Source organism: Molossus molossus, unplaced genomic scaffold (assembly GCF_014108415.1).
Source record: "Molossus molossus isolate mMolMol1 unplaced genomic scaffold, mMolMol1.p scaffold_m16_p_3, whole genome shotgun sequence".
NCBI lineage: Eukaryota > Metazoa > Chordata > Mammalia > Chiroptera > Molossidae > Molossus > Molossus molossus.
The window spans coordinates 114,973,493-114,993,783 of record NW_023425366.1 but is presented as its reverse complement, the minus strand read 5'-3'; the positions used below and the strand labels follow the sequence as shown (position 1 = coordinate 114,993,783).

The 20,291-nt window shown below is 45.5% G+C and overlaps 1 protein-coding gene across 4 annotated transcripts in view; it reads left to right on the top strand.

The window, feature by feature from the left end:
- RBFOX1 (RNA binding fox-1 homolog 1) overlaps positions 1-20,291 on the top strand; it is a 1,464,646-nt gene that overhangs the window by 1,084,607 nt on the left and 359,748 nt on the right. The gene's annotated exons all lie outside the window — the stretch shown is intronic.

Sequence of the window (20,291 nt, the reverse complement as noted above, 5' to 3'; positions counted from 1 at the left end):
AGGTTGGGATGTTGCAAATGATGAATAAAGGGATGAGGATTTGTTTGTAGTCAGCCCCTCTGCTGGGATGGCTCGGAAGGCATACTTCCCCGCCTGCTGACCCACTGACTTGATTGGACACACTGCCGCCGCCTCTTATTAGGAAAACAGCATGTATACTTCGTACTTCTCACCGCCTCAGTTCCTTCTTCTGTAAATTGGGGCTAAGAAAGCCTACCTTCGAGGGTTTGTGAAGATGTATACGTGTGCTCATTACCATGCTAGCTGGAAGGAAGCTCTTGACACGTGTGTTGCCCTTGTCAGTCTCCAAAAAGTAGTAAAAGATTTGACCTGACATTTTGTGAGATCCAGCTGGGAAGAATTTAGCTGACAAGGACTAATGTGAGCGTTTGTGTTCATTTGATTCATTAGCAAGATTAAATAAATTGTGTGTACTCAGAAGACTGGGCCAGAAAGGTGATGTCTACACATTTTCGTATAAATGCCAGGTCACTTGCAAAAACTTCCCCAAAACGCTGTATGCGCAGCTGGTTGTTCCATAAACGTATTGGCCTTGTCTGAGTCAATTTTAGAAAATGGAGTGAAATAAAAATTCTGAAAAGAAGAGGAGTGTCTATGTTGTCAACTGGTCAGGGGCTGGGCATAAAAGTAACCCACAAAACTGGCTGCTTATACACATCGAGTGGTTCGCAATGCCAGGCACCAGTCTCAGAATGTGCACGTGTTGCCTAATTTTCCCTTTTAACAACTTAATTTGGAAGGCAAAATTATAATTATTTCTTCTTAGAGAGCACAGAACTGGAGTTGTACGGGCTTGTAACTCCATGGATATTTATTTATTTATTTAGTTAGTTAGTTAGTTATTTTAATCCTCACCTGAGGACATTTTTCTATTTATCTTTCGATAGAGTGGGAGCGAGGGAGAGAGAGAAAAACATCGATGTGAGAGAGACACATGGACTGGTTGCCTTCAACACCACCCCGACCAGGGCTGGGGATGAACTGCAACTGAGGTATGTGCCCTTGACCGGAATCGAACCCGGAACTCATTGGTCCATGGGCCAACGTTCTAACCACTGAGCCAAACCGGCCAGGGCCCCCTGGACATTTAATAGCAGCTGTAAAAGTATGGGCAGAGCCTTCACACCAGAGCGCCGAGATTCAGAAAACGTGTCCCCCACTCTACAGTGTGCTGCATGCCCTCCCGGGAGCCAGAAGAATTCCCAGACCTTCCATCACACTCATTATTCTCGTTGGCCTGGAATGAGGGGGGTCGCAGTCACTGTGTCATTGCGAAAAGTGAATCAACTCTGGTGATCCCACAAATCCAATTCAGCTGACCTTTATTTGGCCTCTGCCCTGTGGAAGGCATGCACCCGCTGGTTCCCGGCACCGAGAACCAGAAAGGTGTTAGCTCGGTGTCACTGCAGTGAGCCTGTGCGGGCGAGGAGGGTGGCTGTTCCGGCCTAGTGAGCAGACGTGCTCCTGGTGTCTAAGCATCTCCACGACAGCTGATGTGTGTCGTTGATTCTTGGCGTGCCAGTGCCGGTGCTAAGAAACACTTGACATTCCTCTTCCCAGTGGTTCCCAAATGCTGATCCATAGATTCAGCTGATTTCATCATGACATTTTCAACAGACGGCAGGTAATGAGAAAATTTAGGGCAATTTAGTTAACATTTTAATAGACCTAAATTTAATCAATTCGAAGAGCTGTCCTTTATTTTGAGATTATGCCCTTCTTACTTTTTATACAAAGTGCTCTTTCTGTTACGAAATGATGATGATAGCAGATGGTGTGTGTGTGTGTGTGTGTGTGTGTGTGTGTGTGTGAAAATATACAAAGTTGGCCAGAAATATGTCATTAATTTTATGCAACCCTTCTATTGTTTTTAAATATTTATTGCAATAGTTCATGAATTAGAAGAAAAAAAAATCTGAGAATCATTGCAATTCTGTGAGGCAGCTATCATTAGCCCCATTTTACAGATTAAAAAACTGAGACTCGGAGTGGTTAATTCACATGTCCACATTCATATATTTACAGAAGTAGGAAATCTTGAATGTAAACCTAGGTTTTGTGTTTCTGTAGAACTGAAATACCTCCCGCATGGGTGTGTTGGCACTGTTGTGCATATGTGTGTCTATGTGCACACACACACACTCTCTCTCTCTCTCTCTCTCTCACACACACACCCAGGTAAAGATGGCAGGTTTTTGTTCTGGGTTGGAATGCATTGTACTGCTGCCCTACTGCTCCTACAAGTAAAGCTGGGAGGACCATCCTGGTCCATATATCTCTGCCTATCTCAGGTTTCTGCAGGACAAAAACATAGACATGGAATAATAAGGTTATAAAATACGCATATGTTAAATTTTGAGCCCAGCTGATGTGGCTTAGTGGATTGAGCGTCTTCCCAAGGACTTGCCCGGGTTATGGGCTTGATCCCCAGTAGGGAGCATGCAGGAAGCAGCTGATTGATGTTTCTATCTCTCCCTCCTCCCTCTAAAAAATCAATAAAAAATATTTTAAAATAATAATATTAAGTAAAATAAATTTTGAACATGGGTACCAAACTGTCATGTGCAGAACCTTCCCATGTTGTTGTTGTTGTTTTTTTGGTAATCCTTACCTGAGGATCATTTTTCCATCGATTTTTAGAGACAGTGGAAGGAAGGAAGAGAGAGAAACATTGATATGAGAGAGTCACATCACCTGGTTGCCTCCCACACGCTCCTTGACCAGGGTTGGGGATCGAACCTGCAACGCAGGTATGTATCCTTGACCGGGAATCGAACCCGAGACCCTTTGGTGTGTGGGCTGGTGCTCTAACCATGATGCCACACCAGCCAGGCTCAGGGCCTTCCTAATTTTGAGTCTCCCCGTCTGCATTTGAGATCACCCATTTCTGTACCACATCAGTCCTAGATGGTACCGGTAGGCATTTTTATTTGTTTAATTAGTTGACTTTATTTATTAACGATGCCACTATTGTGAACAACAGATTACAGAGAGCTGTAATAAACAACCTGTATAATTTTGGAAAGAGAACTTTGTAGTGAGAGTTAGTCGTGAACCGGGCATCTCGTGTACTTGTGTTTCTGACTTTCAGCCTTGGTCTCAGGGATATCCCACCCCCACAGAGCTAGGGGTATTTGAGGGTCCTTGACGCGGAAGCGGCCTCTAATCTCCAGCCCCAGTCCCATCAGTACATGCAAAGCAATTGTCTCTGTGATCCTCCGAGAGAGCAGCTGGATCTCAGCCTCCGCCCCTCTGTGCCTGGGAGTCTCTGCCAGGAAAACTGTCTGAGAAACAGGGCTTCTGCAGGGGAGCTCAGCGGGACCATCGGGAGCTGAGACCTCATTCTTGAGGCCGAGGGGCCAGCTGAACATACAGAGAGAGAAACTGAAATAAAATATTAAGCAAATCTTAGAATTCTTACATTTCTTGAGCAGAAAGAGATAACAATAGGTCAATGTCATTTGGTCCAGTGTTGTATCCATCCATCCACCAATTTAGCATTATCTCAGTGCTACCATGTGTCAGAGAGTGTGTTAAAGCCTGGACTTCAGGTAGTTGAACCTGCAGGTGAGAATATTTTCAAGTTTTAGTCATTCGAAGTGCCAGTCTGCTCACCACTACTCGCAGTAGACTGACCCAAGAGAGCTCCAGACCTGATGTATGAGACAAATCTGGGGTTCAGCACCCAGACTGGAGGGGTGAGGGTGCAGGAGGCTTTTCTTGGAGCTGAAGCTGCATTTGCAGAGAAGCACACTCTCCAAGCAGCGCTGCTGCAACCTCCCCAACCCCTCGAATCTCAAGTCTCCCTGGTCCCCTGCCCCGGTTCCTTCTTCGATTTCTTCTGCAGCATCACTGTCTATATTCTGTACAAGTTATTTGTTTCTTGTCTTTATTGTTTCTTTTCTGCCCCTCCCATTAGACTGTAAGCTCCATGATCTCAGGGATCTTTGCCTTTCCCCATGGAGATAGCCGTAGGGACCAGTACGGTGCCTGGTATGTAATCAATGCTAACCAAATAGAGTTGAAGTGTTTCAGCAAGTAGGTGACTCAAAGTGCTTGTGATAGAGACAATAAATAATAATGTTTTCTACCGATACTTTCATTCTCACTTTACTGAAGATTGAAACTATGTGGCTGCCCGTATCAAAATTCAGAAAAAGAGAATAACATCTAAGCTACTCCTTGACATTGTCATGGGCTAACCCCAGCTTGGATTATCACATTTAAGTCCAGGAAGTCCTTCCTTCAGTCTAACTGGAGTTTTTCTTGTTTCGAGGTGTGGCAACCCCCATAAAAGATCTTCCTCAGGCTAAATATCTGCCTTTTTGACAGCCTTAGGAAATTATCATAAGGAATTACGTGAGAGAGAAAAACAACAATTACCTGTATTCCTTTAAACAGCTGGGCAATTTGAGCGAAGGAAAAGTTACAAATACTGTTGCATGGATTAAATTAAAACGGGAGCTTTTGCTTTCTGCCTAACTAAGTCTCATTTGAAGGTGGCATTGTCCACTGCAGGTTTTCCAGCATTCTTTCTGCATTCAATTAAGGGTCCTTGTAGCTGAAAGGCAGGAGGGTAGCCCTTGAATGCTCATGCGATATATACACCCAAGTGATGCTGAGTGCCCAGCGATTCTTTGTAGAGAGAGAAGAGTAACTCCTGCTTCTCCCATTTACACGTGTAGAAGAATCAAATCCTTTGGGAGCTATTTGCACTGATGTGCCTCTTTCTTGGTTTCTGTCGAGATGGAATTCAAATTCAGCACCCTCAGATGCTGTTTAAAAGGCTGGTGGAGTTTTCTCACTGAGTGGGCAATAGTGGCAAGTGTGTTGTTACCACTTGGTCTGGGAGCATCCATGGCTCTGTTCCTGATTGATGTGCACTGATATTCACCACTGCAAAATCGCTCCTGCCCCATCCTGTGAACAGGTGCCTGTGGATGGGGTGTGCACTTGTCTGCGTGCAGAATAGTGCCCGTGTGGTGGATGTTGGGATGTGGCTGTCTGGAGGAGGACGCAGCCTAACCCCAGATCACTTTGAAATGCATTTAAAAGGTCTGGATGCCACAGTCTCCCTTTGCAGCCTCCCAGTGCACCTCACTGTGAAGACCTAAGGTTAAGCAGAAGTCTGGGGCACGATTGCAAAATGGGTCTGTAGGAATCCATCACCAATGAAGGTTTTAACTTTGGGGGAAAAGGAGACTGGAAAACCAGGGTTGGCTCAGGGCAGCTGAGAGCAGTTATTGGTTCCTTACATAATGTATTTGTTTTTCATTAAACCATTCAGATAAGGTCTTATTAAAGTGCCATGTATTATTTATCATGTTTCCTATGAAAATGAGCTGAAGGGAAAATTCTGCCCTCTTTTGGGGGCATTTGCAGGCTTTTCCAATGCCAGAAAAACAAATGACGGCAAGCAGGGCGAATCCGTCAGGACCGCGTGTTGTTGGAGGAAGGAAAGGGACAGGGAGAGGCAGGAGTCAGGATTGGAAAGGCGGAATCTTTGACTTCTCATTTCCTCTTGGTTTTGTGGAGTGGCATTTCTTTTGATTTTTGTAAATTGCAAAATTTAAAACAAATGAAAGACAAGCAGAAAGTAAGGGGGGGGGCAGAAAAGAAGGAAACATTTTATGTGTAAATCAGACCTTGTCTCATAAATACATTTGCTGAGACAACAAATACAGCAACAGTTTTTCAAACTCACCCCTGCCACCACCCCACCCCCCAAAAAAGCATAAAACATGAGCCCGTACTCCCCTAATCGCCCATATCAATTCACTTAGGCTTAAACATGCTACTGTATTCCCTCTAAATTGATGGGGTGTGTGAGTCACAGGGGCTTGGAGGGTGAGGAGTAGAAAGAAACAGCCTGGCTGGGGCCTAACATTTGGCAGAGGGAAGACTTGATAGTTATTGATGGCATTTCAAAACAGAACAACACAAAAATGGAGCTGTGGTATCATTCATTTGCTTTTCTTCAGAAAGCATTTTGATTAGCCTGCAAAGTGAGCTGTGCCTTGTGAGCTGATAGCTCAGCTGAGAAGCTGTCATTTGGCTGCCAGTGTCCCTGTGAGCCCCAGGGAGGGGGCTGCGGGGATGCCCTGGTCCCAGTCCTGGGGTCCTGCCTTCTGGAGGGTGCCCAGCACTTCCGGGTGTCTGCCTGCAGGGCAGCAGCAAGTCTGAAGCTGGGTGTCTTGCAGGGAACCCAATAATCAAAAACGATGCCGTTCAGACAGCCTCTTGCTCTGAAAAAGAGAAGGAAAATCCAGTCACTGGGTCAAAATCTATATCACAAAATTTGACATTATCCCTGATCACGAATTTACCACTGCCAAGAACGTGCTTTTTTTCCTGTGAGGACCAAGGACTTGTTAGAGGCTTAATATTTTCTTTTGATTTGCAGATCACATCCTATTTTATTTCATGAAGACTAACAAAATCTACTAATGAATAATTATTACTTCATAAAATAAAGGGGCGGGGGAGACCCTCTGCAAGAGCAGAATGCTAATTTGACCAAGGAGGGCTGGTCAGGCAAGAAAAAAATAAAATAAATAAACCATTTTCATCCGCCTGCTATAGCCCACAGAGTAAATCTTTTATCAGATGTGGAACTTCCCCACCCTGTGCATTTATAATTTGAGAAGAGAGGGGTTTCTGGCCTGAAAGAACCCCCCTTCCATTCCCCCCGGGCTGGCATGTTACTTAGTCCAACAAGCTTCATTTATTTCCACGCCAGCCAGGGCGGTTTCTCCCACTCGGCGGCTCCGGGCTTCTTGGTGTGCTGGCTGCTGCTGCCCAGCCAAGGCGAGGCGCCCAGGGAAAGCTGTGCCCCAAACGCCTGTGGGTGCATCACCGCCTCAGCAGCCCTGCTGGGGGTGGGGGCCCCCAGAAAGTGTCCTGCCTCGGTGCCAGCAGCCGGGCTCTCCCTGCCCTCGGCCCCTAGCGTCATCCCAGCACTTTATGAGGGAGAATCCCATTTTCGTGTTTATTTGCCAAGGAGTCGCGCAAACGAACCGCCACCCAAATCTAAGAATCTGGGTCCCAGCTGGACAGTCGCATGAATTGTCCAGCTCGCCTGCATGCTGGCGATGCAGGGCGCTCGCTGGCTGCCTCCCCGCCCCGCAGAGATTTTTAGCAGACACAATTTGAATTTTGGTGAGTCGTTTGAAAAAAAAAAAAAAAGCAAAGGGGAGGGAAACAAAACCCACAAAAAAGTCCCAACCTTTTCCTGGACCCATTTGACAAATGAGGAGGCAGCATCAGGAGCAACGGAGTGAGCCTTGGTGTGAGTCAAATTCTCTCTCTCTCTCTCTCTCTCTCTCTCTCTCTCTCTCTCTCTCCCCTCCTCCTCCTCCTCCTTCTCCTCCCCTCGTCAGCATCTAGAGGAGGGCAGCCACCCCCTCTACCTTTCATAGAAGTTGCCTTTGCTTGTTCCTGTCATCCTCGCGGGGGGAGGGGCGGGGGGCGGCGGGGGCACCGGCCACTTTAAGGGGCATCAGAAAGCAGGCCCAACAACCACACATACAAAAAAGATACAGCCACGAAGGAAGCAAAATAGTTTCCTGACCCTCCCAAGTGTCTTAGCTGGAGGCAGATGAAGGCTGGGATCTAGCAAACCCGAAGGGAAGAAGGAAAGCGAGGGAGGAGGGACGCACGGGAGCAGCGAGGGGAGGGAGGGAGAGAGAGAGAAAGAGAGAGAAGGAGAGAGCAGCCACCGGGGTTTGACTTAGATAATCAGCAAAATTAAAAAGAAAAAAAAAAAAATTGTAGCGTCCAGGCAAAGAGCGGCGTGATTGCATGCGAGCGTCCCCACTCCTGCTCGGCGGGCGCCAGAGAGACAAAATGCAGCATCCTCTGACGGGGGCCACCTGCGTGGCGCTCCCCAACGTGGGCATGTGTCCCCAGCTCTCGTGTGCCTTGACTTTTATGTACTTACAGCAGGTAAGGCGCGCGGCTTCCCTCGGTGGCTGTTTCCCTGGCTCAGGACTGGGTCCCTGCGTCGCTGGGCTGCGCTTTGGTACCTTGGAGGGGATGGGGAGGGGGTTTGAGCGTTTGGGCAGGAGGGCTGCCTCGGACCCCTCATTCTCCTTGGACCCTGGTTATCCTGCGCCCAGCTGTTTTTGCCCCTTTGTGCATACTTTGAATGCCTGCTTCCAAGCTCGGGAAACGGGAGTTTAAAATTGCAAACTGCCTTCTCCTCACCGGCATCTTTCTCCTGCCAGTGTGTCCGATGGTGATCTGAGTCTAAACCCTCCGATGCTCTGAGTTTGGATGTTTGTGGAGGCATCGGAGTGGTTGGGGTTTTAATTCAGCGGCTTGAATAGAGAGCAAAACAACGCGTGTGTATGTGTGTGTGTGTGTGTGTGTGTGTGTGTGTGTGTGTGTTCGGTGTTTTTGTTTGCTTAAGTTTGTCTGGGTGGTGCTATGTTCAGTTGCTTCTGGAATCAGAGCCTTTTGGTTTCTGGAGCGTGTCAGCCCCAGAATCTGCCTCCAAACTCCCTGGCAGAGCCGGGATGAAGGCGAGCTGTTTAGGATGCTGTCTTTGTTGCTATGTGTAAAGGCTTTTTATTTTTTTCCTCCTCCGCTCTCCCTTAATGGCCTTGCTGTGGGATTTTGTGTTTATTTTCCATTCCAAGTACATTTCAGAATCTTTCATTGTGTTTCTCTCTTTCTCTGGGTGTTTCCCTTGGACCTTCTCTGTCTCTCTTTCCTTTTTTTTTTTTTAACTAGTAGAGCCGCTGCCTAAGTTGGTTCCTAGGTTTGGGGAACAGCTCAATATTGTCTTTGGTGGAGGGGGTGACAAGCCCAGCTTTCTGTCACTGGGCAGGGGCTGTGGATGTGACTGGCAGGGTTAGAGGGATTTGTCATGCAGATGGGAATCCTTTTCCCTGCCCCATTCGGCTACAGGAAGAGTTAACAGTGATTGTAATCATTTCATCTGTTTTTCGATGGACTCCCATCAAGAGTACCATTTGTTAACTATGTGTGGTTGCGGTCTACTGAACTTCCTTCACAAGTGTTCAGAAGGGCCCTCCTTCTCCAAAGATCTCCAGTGTCAATCTGTTGTGGGAATATATGTATTCCTAAAATGTCAAGATTCTGTTGTGAACATTTGGGTCATTTGTGACCAAGTTGGTTGCCTCCAGAAAATATTTTTTAGGCGTAGTTTCTATTGCAAGTCTTTTTGGGAACAGCCTTTTTGTCTAATTTTAATATCTTGGGAAGAAATAGGTTTATCCTTTTAACTATTATTTTATTCAATTTCTCATTAAGTAAATTATGCCAGGAAACATTTCCAAAAAGCCTATTGGTAACATATTATATTATTCATCTGCTTCTACCATTTCTGCTCCTTTGCTGTGAGCATGTGTGTGTGTGTGTGTGTTTAAGACCAGTTACTCACTAGAAGAGTGTCCTAATGAACATTTGTACAGATGCTCAGCCTTAGTTGTGAATTGAATCTAATTATTAATATGAGTTGATTTTTTGCTTCCTATATTCGCTGCTTTCATGGTATTTATTAGTCAATTTGAACAGCATTACCTAACAAGTGGAATGCTATAGCTATTCCGTGTTCTCACAGTTTCTTTGTGCATTATTCTTTTTTAATAAATTGATCTTTCTGCCTTCTAGATTATTAAATTAGTTGGCCCATTTAGGCGTAACTTCGGAAAGAAGACAGTGACTTTGAGCGGGAGGGTATTCTTGCTATGAAGAGGACAAGTACATGGGATAAACGCAGGGGTTTTCAGCATCTGCCAGGCAGGCAGCCTCTGCCAGAAGGGAAAACACCCCTGCTCTGGAAAGGGAAATCTCAAAGGGAATGCTGGCAGCCATAACAAATATTTAGAAGTGACTGAATCAGCGTCGTGGTCCCATATGAAGATAGACAGAGGTGGGTTTTGAAATGTACTACGGCGCTCACCTTCCTCTTGGAAGAGCATGTAATGCTGTGAGTGGAAATGGTGGTAAGCTTATGCTGTGACACAGTGTCAGAATGCGGTGTGTATGTGTGTGTGTGTGTGTGTGTGTGTGTTTTCTGAGTTTTACCAAATGCCTGAAGTATAGTGCAAGCAAACATTTATTTTTGCCTGTCTCATTGAGAATCGGGTTTTCTCTCTGCACCTCCCACCCTTCCTAAAGGTGCACTGTCAGGATTGGAGAACTACACTGTCAGGTCATCTCTTCCAGCCATTGCTGTCATCATAGTTTGTAGAGAAGTCTCATGTCGTTGCTTTTATTTAGCAGTCCAGACAACTGGCTGATTAAAAGTGTGAAATAGTTCACTTCAGTTGCCAGAAACCACTTATTGATACCATCTACACATCTTCTAGCTACACATGGCCACTATATTTGCTATCCACTATGAATCTTTAGCTAGCATTGTATCTTTATGTCATTTTGATGACCTGTACTCTCGGGGTAAGTTGATCAAATGAGAGAATTAGGCAGCATCTGCGATAAATAACATTTTTATTGGAAACCCTTTTATTATTTATAAATAAACATATTTTAGGGGCGTTTGTCATTCAGATCACCAATTTCGTAGGAGAATAGTGAAGACACAATTATCTTATTTTGGAGTCATTGTTGTTCTGTTTTATAAAATCACAAACTCTGATCAGGGGGCCCCTAGGTTTTAGTGAAATATCATTTCCTGGAATGAAGTTTCAAATGGTGCTTATTTCTCATCCAGTGTATAAGGAAAATTATGTAATCATGTATTATCTTTGCCTCAGCCCTGACATCCAACCTTTCTTCCTAGAGCCTCCTGAATTTGTTCCTAATATAATGCAAAAAAAAAAAAAAAAATCAATTGGGATACCTCAGCATCTGGGTCTCCTCCGAATGACCATGTGAAAACAACATAACCCTTTTGCCACAAAGAATTTATTTATTCAGCCCAACTTGGGTGTTTAAATTACTTGACTTAATCCATTCCATGCATTTATATCCCAGTAACTCTACCTTTGATAGGTATTTACTCCAGTTATAAATCTTTTATTTTTCTCTTTCTTCTTTCTTTTAACATTGGAGGTGTTGCTACAGTTTAGAATTACAAGGTAGTATCAGGTTTTGGCATCTGGATACTGAATCCAATGATGTCATCACATGCTTATGTACACATATGTATATACATACATCTATATTCTTCTGGTATATAGCATGTATCTTGGAGACCATTCTCACATGGAAGGGCCAGACAAGCCTTGGAACAGAGGCTTCCTTTTTGATGTCCAGGGAAAGTCCCACCTCGGCTTCCGTTCTTAACACACCACAGAGGTTGAACTGTGTCTTCTTTGCAGGGGAATCTTCTTTGGTGAACTTTCAACTCACCTCTCCCCAGTACAGACTCTCCCCAGAGATCCAAAGTGGGGTACCCAGGAAAACATTTCTGTTTTGAGGGAATATTAGGAATTCAAATTCCAAATTTGGGGTTTTGCAAGGAGTGGATTTAAAAGAGCATATGTTTTGTTTTCCTCCGAGAGAAAAACAGATGACGACACCTCACCCATATATAACACAAACATCCAGCGATGCCTCATGCACATGCTAAGTCACAAGGAGCACACATGAGGTTTGTTTCCCGACGCACACATCTTGTCAGGTTTCCCCAGAACTGTGATTCCCACTGACTTCTAACCCTGGAAAGAGCATAAGTAGTATATTAACTTTGTTTTCCCCATCCCTAAACCCCTTCTGTGTCTCCCAGCACCCTTCTAAGGAAGTTTCTCATCTGACAGATCCTAGTCACCCAGAAGCTTTTTATCAGCCTGAATTTACAAACAAGTCAAATGCTTAAAATCCACATTAAAAGGGAGGGGGTCTCCAAAGTGGGCCCTGCCACTGCCGATACCCGAAGATTGGTAATTTTTCCCACTTAATGATGATACATGTGGTTTGTTTTAAATAGTGAAGTGGTTTGTACAAAGGGTAATTCTTGGTAAATGAAGCCATTGCTCACTGTGGACATCTTCAGATCGAAAGCAATTGAACTGAAACCTGAATATCAACCCTTTCTGTCTTTAATTAGAAAGTGGTGCTCAGTACAGAGTCGCTGGGGAGAGGGGCTCTCACACGGAGGCTGGGGGGGCACCCCCATGCACCCGCCATGGGTATAGATTTGGGAAATGTTTGGTAGGCCATAACAATTATGGCTGTGTAGACAAGTTCAATTCTCATTCCAGTTACTTACCTTGTGCTGCTCAGTCTGATGATTTATAGGGGACCAAATGGCATTTTATCACCTCCTTTCTTCTTGGCTTAATCCCATGTTGATTTATTAGATTGTGCTGTGGATTGGGGGTAGTCAATAGTGTCAATAACACAGAAAATAATTAGAATAGATTATCTTCATGTCTGAATTGTTTAAGGAATGTAAGTGGCTGGAATAGGAGCATCCCCAGGCCTGGGTGACTGTCTGATAGAATACGGGTTCCTCTGTCTCTTTCTAGAGAGATCCTGTGTCATGAATCGGTTAATTAACCGGTCGCCCTGCTTGCTCTGATTTTTCCAGTTCAGGGGAGAAGGCAGGCATGGCTGGGCTTTTCTTGGCCAAACAAGACCCACATCTCTGGTGCGCTGGGGTCCCCCGGCATTTCTCCCATTTCAGGAACCTATGAAAGGTGGGGGGATATTGACTGCAGGGTCATATGGATTGTCTCTGCCTTAAGATTATTTGCTTTTTATTCCTCAGCCGAGGGTTTTCTCATTTTTATTTTTAGAGAGAGGGGATAGGAGAGAGAAACATCGATCAGTCACCTCCTGTACACACCCTAACTGGGGATGGGGCCAGAAACCTGAGTATGCGCCTGACCGGAATTGAACCCGCAACCCTTTGGTGCACAGAATGAGGCTCCAACCAACCGAGTCACCCAGCCAGGCTGCCTTAAGATGATTTCATTGCAAACATCTGTGAGTCCATAGACTGAGTTCTGCGCGCCATTCGGCAGCTCCACCTGCCATTCTATGGGGAACTCGGTGTCAGGACGTGCAGCGGCCGCTGCTGCCTTTGCCCAGCGGAGAAAGCCCACGCACTAGTGCGCCTGCGCGTCTCTCTTCCTTCCAGCTGGCTCTGGAGTAATTGTCCAGTAGCTGATGGACTGAGGGTAGACAATCTTTTTTAGGCTTTTCTGATTCATTTCACCAGGCTCTGTGCCCCAGGAGGAAACATGATGCTTGTTTATTCATATTGCCCGGGTAAAAATAGTGTAGTTTGTCAGACAAATAATAGTCTTCTGGAAGAGAAAGAAATTGCGGCATTGTAAACAAAATCAGGTTGGTGCGTCTGTGCCTGTGGGGGCTGGGAGATGCAGGGGATGTCCTCCTGGGGAAGAGGCAGAGCTGACAAGTGTGGGTGTGATTGCCCCATCTGCAGAGACCTTTCTAATGGATGGGGAGAGGTGTCCCAGGGTGCTGTTTAATTCAATTAAGGAAAGCAAAGAAAGTTCTATTCATCAATAAAGTCCCCTACTTCCGGAAGCTGCCCAGAGAGAACTTTGCAGGGCTGAGTACTGGCCTGTGGCTGTCTGGGTGATGTGGCTTGTCCCACTGAGAGGGGCTTTGTCAGATAAGGTCAGGTCTCAGGCACAATAGCTCAGGAGGGCCCTGGCCCTGGCCCTTCCACCAGGCTGAGTGCAGGGGAGCCGGGAAATGAGCAGCGGACCCGCAGGCTGCTCCTACAGACAGACAGACAGACAGGGTCGCAGAGGAGGCTTTCTGAGGGATCCTCAAATGCAACCCCTGCTTGGGGTCAGGAAAAAGCTCGTATCGTTGGAACTTTCTGGCAACTGAAAGCATTTGGGGAAAATGGATCTTGATGCTATTTCTGATCCTGACATAGCGTGGCCCTGATTGATTGGTCCTGGCTGAAAAAGAGCAAACGGACTGCTTTCTGTTGCCTAGGGTCTCACTTCTGATTGCTCTCTTCATTTGCATTTCTTATGTTAAGCACCAGACAGATTGCAGGGCATTTTTGCTATGCTTTCTCTCACCTGCTCGACTATAAGCAACATGCCAGCAGAGACTTCTTTATTCTGTTTGTTCCTCTATCCACAACTCCTAGAATAAAGTCTAAGATGTAGTAGTTGTTCAAAAAACATTTTTTAAGGCATGAATGAATACATTGTGACTTTCTAGAATCTCAGAAGCAAGGGGAGGCAGAGATAGCCACCCATTTTCACAGATGTATATGATGACACATTCAATCATGTATTCCTTCTTTCATTGGGCCATGCAAAAAAAAAAAAAAAATGGCCCTGGCCAGTTTGGTTCAGCGGTTAGAGCGTCAGCCTGCGGTCCGGAGAGACCCGGGTTCGGTTCCCGCTAAGGGCACGTACCTCGGTTGCAGTTTGTCCCCGGCCCTGGTTGGGTCGTGTGGGTGGCAACCACTCGATGTGTCCCTTCACGTCGATGTTTCCCTCTCTCTCTCCCTTCCTCTCTCTCCCTCCCACTCTATCTGTACAAAAAATGGAAAAATATCCTCGGGTGAGGAAAAAAAAAAAAAAAATGTTTCCAGACATTGGGAGTGTTGCAGTAAATCAATTAGGAAGGGTCCCTGCTACCATGGAGCTGTCATTCCAGAAAAAGAAGAATAGAGGATAAAAATTAAGTGAATTGCCCTGGCTGGCTTGGCTCAGCAGTTGGAGCATCGACCTGCGGACCAGAGAGTCCCAGGTTCAGTTCCCGCTAGGGGCATGTACCAAAAAAAAAAAAAGTAAGTGAATTAAGAAGGTATTTTCAGATTGGGGAGAGTGCTGTGCAGGAAATAAATAGGGTGTCCGGATAAAGGGTCTGTGGGGTATTGGCAGTGGTTGGGCTTTATTCGATGGGTGGGTCAGAGTGGGTCTCTCTAAGGAGGTGGTGCATTTTCTGACCTGAGGAAAAGGGAGCTCGGCATGTGAAGAGCTGAGAAAGTTATTGGACAAATGGGGAAGGGAGGTGCACATACCTCACCTGCAAAAGAGAGTAAGGGCCTGGGGACACAGCAAGTGTGGAGTTGGGTCACATGTGGAGCGCTGGTGTCCGTGGAGTTTCTGTTATCTTCTGGGGCCATATTGGAAACATGAAAAGATGGAAATGGATGCTCCTTGAACACACGAGAGAGACCACTCCTGAATTATGGAGAAACCCCAGGGCCTTCGGAAATAGGTTTGGGGATCCAGGGTGGAGCGAGGGTTTTGATGGGAGCCTTAAGAAAGACATTGATGTGGAGAACCAAGAGTCCTGTTGACATCTTCTGTAAAAACCTCATCGAAGTGCTTATCCAAGGGGCTGTTACTTTGAAAACCATGGATGGGGTCCACTGATTCCGAAATTTCCGACATTCAAGCACCCCTTCCTAGTTCCTAACTTTTATCAGTTCACTCATCATCCTAGTCAATAGCTACTTAATGTTTTTAGAACCCACTTGTATTTTGAATTTAAAAGTAGAAGTGCTCAAACCAAAGTAAATAAATCATCACAGAATCACAACTTTGATGCTACTGTTTTCCGATATACATTGGAATAAATATCCATTCGCAGGTTTGTTTATTCATTCCACGTTTCCTGAACTCCTACTGGGTGCCAGCTGCTCTTTCAGGCTTTCTCAGTAAGCAGTGGTCTCTGTCTTCATGGAGGGTCTATTAAATGGTTCGTCCCTAGGCCATCCGTGTAGTACCACACATTGGGAAAGATTGGCCGGGTCCATTGCATTTCCTAGGAATCCCCTTTCATGTCTGGCGTGGAATCGTTTATTCCTCCCCTGACCCGTTTTGCAAAGAGCAAGACTCTGGTTATCTGCTTTGTGTCACCTCTTCTCCCTCTGGCACAGCAGCAGTCCGAGGGCACAGCAAAGGAACAGAGGCACATCTTCAATGTCTACAGTGTGTGGAGGCTTGGAGAGAGTGGGCTGGGAGGGGTGCTGTGGATTCTCACCCTGGACCAGGCCCCAGGTGAGAAGCAGTCTTGCCCTGTGCTGCTCCTGCTCTTTATGTTGTGTTTAAACACGCACAGAATCAAAATTAGGAATTGCAGCCAGAGTGAAAAGCATTCAGAAGGTGTGTTCCCAGAGAGATGTAATGACTTTTTCTTTTCCCCCATTGCAGCTATGGAACAAAGTACAGGCAGCTGTAGGATTTAAGTGCCTCAGATTTCCCAGTCCTGATGAGTAAATGCACGAAAGATTTAGTCTTAATGAGACTTTTCCTTTTTGGCGTTTGATGTTTGCCCAGGCTTACCTCGAGGACGAGATCCCCCTTATCAAAAGCAACAGCGAATAGCTCACTCTTCCTCCGGTGCTTGTGCTATTGCCCTGCCTGAATCCAGGCATGGGGTGAGCTCTGCTCTTATGCAAGGGTGAGAGCCGGGAGATTCCCCCAGATGAGTCTCTCCTGAACAGGGAGCAATATTGATATCTAAAATCAGAATGAGCAGTGAGGTCCACATTTTACAGTATCCATTGTCCATCTCAAGGATCTTATAAAATTCAGGTGAGAAACCCACATCATTTTAGAACCAGATGGTATCAGCAGCCCCCCGCCCCCCAAAGCATAATTGAACAAAAGATTTCTATCTCTGGAATCCTATATAGGACCGAAGTCATGAACTGAAGGCTTAATCCCAACTCCATTATTCAGTTCGCTGACCCAACTAGATCCAGCAAGTGGCTTGACTTGATTTGGAGCCTTAATTGCTTCTGCAGGAAAATGAGGTTCAGAATAACCATTTCACAACTGTTCTTTGTCAGATTTGCACGATACAGGTGGAAACACATAACAGTGCCTGGGACACCATAAGCAACCAATAGATCTTTGTTAAAGGAACCGAAGAATGAACACATGCATGCATCTATGGAAGCTGAAAGTGATTTTTTTATTTCTTTCAAATCAATGTGCTATATCTATGCCCCCATGGCCTGCAAGGACACAGACCCAAGGAGCACAGGGGGTCTCTCTCAGGGTCCTTGGTCCCTTCTACCTGTTCTGGGTTTCTTCACTCTCTTCCTGTCAACTGTCTGTCCTGCTGGCAGTGTCCTACTGTAATTTGGCTGCACATCTCAATTAATGCTCTGCGACAGGAGGAGGGAAATAAAATTGTCTTGCTCTTGTCAGTAGCAAAGTTATTTACTTTCAAAAGCTGACAGAATCACACTGCAGGGGCTTCATTTATTTCTATTCTGAATGTCATTAGTCTGTGATGCAGGGGACCTGGGCACACCTTGAAGTTGATTCTCACACACTGGAAAGTGGCAGGTGCTTGCTACCGCGCAGACTGTCACCTGGGAGAATCCAGGGGAGTTTTCTGGGGCCTGGTGGCGCTTGGGTGCTTGGCATCGACACCTGGGCAAGTACCCCAATTTCAGGGTGGACCGTCCGGCTGACACGTGTATTTTCAGCCCTGGATCTGTGCTGTGATAGGAAGCCTGTGTCCTGCTGCTGTCTGGTGGCTTGTCCTCTTTATTTGGAAGCAAAAGAGTGAGGTGTGGACCTTCTAGTCTCACATCTCTCTTCATATGGGTCACCCCTGGAATTTCCGGAAACACAGAAGCTCCCCCTGCAAATGAGTTTGCTTTGAATCTGTGTGTTGTCTCGACTTAAACTGGCTGACGCTGCTCTCGTCCAAATGACCTGCAGAAAACTATGGATTTTTGTTTGTTTGTTTGTTATTTGTTTTTCTTCCTTCGTTCCTTCACCCACTAAGTGTCTGCAATGAACAGTTAAAATAGGGAGTAGAGAAATTCTTTCTTCCCGGTGCAATGGCAGAACTTGCCACTGGGGGTCTCCATTCAGAACGTGTGAAGGGATTCTTGAGAACTCTCTTCTCCTTTTCCTTTTTTTTTTTTTTTAAGTCTCTTTTTGGTTCCATTCAAAAAACGAATCTGCTCTATAAGCAGTAAGAGATGCTGCTTATAAGATCATTTAGGAAGCCAGAGACTCCAGCCAGCCTCAACAAGGATGATGATAATAATAAAATAATTAAAATAATGAAATAATCAATAACTTTTATGGAGTGCTTTGTGACAAGCACACTACGAAGCACTTTTGAGTGGATTACCTCATTTAATCCCCCACGAACGGCCTCTAGGGAGGGGACAGGAATCATTCCGTTTTCTATGATGCTGATCTGAGGCAGTGGGTGGAAGAGACGGTATTGGAGGCCAGACCGCCTCACTCCTGAACCCCGAGTGCACTGTCCCACGCAGGCCGCTGGTTCTGCAGGATTCACCCAGGCCCCTGCCAGCCCATCGACATGGAGAAATAGCTCCTCTACACCAAGAGCCCTTGTTTCTCTTTTCTTTCAATGGCAAAACTTGTCAGAAAGGAGGGAGTCAGTGGGGAGAGCTCTCAACTTTGAAGCGTTCTCGTGATTTCATTTTTAAGTCATTATGATTACTGTTGAATAAATTACAACACGCAGCCGGGCTGTCAGACTTGGGGCGGGCGGGGAAGAGAACGAGCAAGGCTGATGGGAAGCACATCGGCTGGGAGGATGATGGAGTGCATTTCTGCGCAGCCAATTCCAATCCCCAAATCCCCGTTGTGCTGAGGAGCTCTCCAACTAACACAGGAAATGCAGTCACTGCCCGGCACCGTATTAATGATTTATACACCCTGCACCACTGCTTTTGTTCACGTGCGGGGCCTGGTCGTGTTCATAAAGGAATTTCTGGGAGTGGGGTCCCGGATTGCCATGCTGTTTTTGCTCAATGCACTGCAGGCTGCTCTATAAATCAAAAGAATTTAGTGCTTTCCGACGTGGCTGAGCTTCTGAGATCCTGGATGCGCATCCACGTGTGCGTGCTCGCGCGCGCGTGCATGTTTAATCAGATCCACCTAGGGACGTTTTCATCGCCTCTCTGCAAGGAGTGAAGGAAGGAGGGGATGCGATCTGTCTGAGGGGTTGCAGGGCTGTGGCCCAGTGGCACCCCAGCCCTATTTGTTTCCCACGTGGTGTTTATGCTTTATGGGGCTGTCTGTGAAAATAGGCTGACACCATTTTATTAACATAAAGAGATGCCGATCACATCAGGGTCCCCTTCCCTTCAAATCATGAAAAATGAGCCAAGGGAGATAGGGAGTGCACTGTAGGCAGTGTCACAGTCCCCAACAAGTCAACAGGAGCATCCTGTGCTCTTTGAACAATGGGCTTTTTGAGACTGTAAGAAAATTCAATTATTTACAGAAAAAGACTTCCGTAAATTCTTTTTGTTTTGAAAATGAGTGAGAACATTGATTTTCTGAATTGAGAATTCCGGATCTAGGAAACTTTCTCCTGTCCAGTAAGCCACAGAAAGCTGATTTTAACTTCAGCGTGTTTTTTCCTAATTGGAAGGGGGACATGATAGAATCAAATGATGTATTTGGGACCTTCGGCTATTCTTTCAAGATATCTGCATCTCTGCCCAGAACAGCCCTGTTTTTTTTATTTGTTTGTTTTTTTTCTCTTTTGGATTACTCTTGTGTTCTCTTCATTATGTCCTGTGTTTCATTTTGTGTGGTTACATTTCTTCCCCTATAGAACTGAGAACTGAAAACGAACAGATCTCTGTGTAGGAGGTTGAGGGGGAAAACAGAATAGTTAGAAAATTAGAATGATGCTTTAAATACCCTATCCAGCAGGATTGTTTTTGTATAAGGTGAAATCTTCATTTTAGAGAAATACAGCTGACTTAAAGATTGTAAGGCGTTTAGAAAATAAACATCGCCATTTAGTAGAATTCCTAAACAAATACTTGAACGGATGAGTGCCAAGAAAAATGAATAAAGCCCCAACCTACCCCACCCCAACCAGGGCTTGAATTTCTTTTATAAATGTGATATAGTGCGAGCTAACTGGTTTTTATGAACGTTTCTGCTTATGAGAAGATTAAAAACGTTCTTTGAAGCTATCGAGGGTCATAGTCAGTGGTCATGAAATGGAAACAAATGCTCAATTGAAAAGACTACCTTTTTTGTCTTCATGAAAAGTGGAGGACAAAATGTACGCAATTACATAAGTAAATAATGGGTATTGCAAATATTTTTCACCGTGGGAAATGTGATACAGCATCTTGGACTGAGAAAGCAGGTGTCCTGCAAACACAGTTTACATTCGCTTTGAGCCGACTCTTGTGTTTGCACTTGTCCTCTGCTATATGAATCCGTGAGTGTCTCATTGTCTTTAATTACGTCTACGAGGCACAAGACAGCAGTCAACATCTGCTCTATTGTTTACTTGGTTTACATATAGCTTTGACGGGTTATTAAACAATCTATTTTTCAAACCGAAAACAGAGAAACCAGCCG